This window comes from Hipposideros armiger, unplaced genomic scaffold (genome assembly GCF_001890085.2).
Source record: "Hipposideros armiger isolate ML-2016 unplaced genomic scaffold, ASM189008v1 scaffold_97, whole genome shotgun sequence".
Lineage (NCBI taxonomy): Eukaryota > Metazoa > Chordata > Mammalia > Chiroptera > Hipposideridae > Hipposideros > Hipposideros armiger.
In genome coordinates, this window is record NW_017731447.1 from 783,573 (window position 1) to 785,129 (window position 1,557).

Here is a 1,557-nt window from a genome sequence, read left to right on the forward strand (position 1 = left end):
GAGCCCTGCTCTGGCCCCCACTTTTCATTTTATGGTAAGAAAGTGGGCGCCATGAGGGGTTATGGTGGCAGGGCCAGTGAGGTCTGGATGAGATAGTGAAGGCCCACCCCATACTTGAATGCCCACCTAATGGCAACCTAGCCTCTGCTTGAGTATCTGCATTGACGGGGAGCTCACGTCCTCAGAGACAGTGCCTTCTACCTTCCAAAAGCTTAGGAAACTTTTTAGAAGTAGGAGAAAGGGGATGAAGTTTCTGTGGTCTTTCTCTTCCAGCCACTGGCCCAAGTGATACTAAAGACGCCCCCATGGATGGTATCTGCTCCCTTTTCTATACAATATTCAGCCAGGAAAGTTGCTATCTATAATATTTCTCCAGTCTGTGCATCCCAGGTTGCTTCGTTCACCCCTCACATGGGTCTCTTTGTCATCCTGGTCACCCTCCAATCAACGTGCTCTAACTTGTGCAGAACTGGCTCCCCGCTCATCTCTTTGGGGTGGCCGCCTTGTCACTGGCAGCTGCCAGCCTGGACACTCAGGCCTCTTCCATCACCTTCCATCTGAGCAGCTCTTTCAATTCAGCAGCAAGCCAGGCATCAGGCCTGGACAAGTAGAAGTCCACATGCTCCCAGCCCACTGGGGATACCTGGCAAAAAATGAAGGCTTTAAAACAACTCAGAGAGGCAGACGCAGAGCCTGAGGCCTGGCTGGGCGCTGGTCAGGGCCGGCACTCCAGCAAGAAAGCACTTGTAGAAGATGGTAAGAGAGAGCCGTTGCCATGGTGACTGCCGAGCAACTAAGACTGTCGGCAGCCTGTGAGGAAAAGGTACTGGGAAGGCCCGTAGTGAGACACAGGAAATCACCCATGGCCACTCCCCAACCACCAGGGGCATTACCAAGTCCAGCTGGGCTGTTCGTGGTCCAGGAGGAGAGGTCATTCATCCCAAAGGAGGTCTTCGGGGGGACGGGGGGAGAGTCTGTGTGTGATATCCATGATGCATGTGTGATACGTGTCTATGTGTGATGTGTGTGATATGTGCATGATGCATGTATCTGTGTGTCTGTGTGTAATGTGTGTCTATGTGTGATGTGTGAGTCTGTGTGTATATGTGTGATGTGTGTGTCTGTGTTTATCTGTGTGTATCTGTATGTGACGTGTGTCCATGTGTAATGTGTGTCTGTGTGTATCTGTGTGTGATGTGTGTGTATCTGTGTGATGTGTGTGTATCTGTGTGTCTGTATCTGTGTGTCTGTATCTGTGTGTGACATGTGTCCATGTGTAATGTGTGTCTGTGTGTATCTGTGTGTGATGTATGTGTCTGTGTGAATCTATGTGTGATGTGTATCTGTGTGATGTGTCTGTGCTCTGATACGTGTGAGTCTCTGTGTGCAATGACATGTTAAGTTGACACAGCATCAATGTCCCCTTGGACCTCTTTAGAGGCACAACAGCAACATCAACTCTCGGAGCAGCTAGAAGGTGACGACTTACGGCTGAGCTAGTCCCCCCTCCACCGCACCCCGCCTGGCTGTGGCATTTTGCAGGCGCCTCCATGAGCA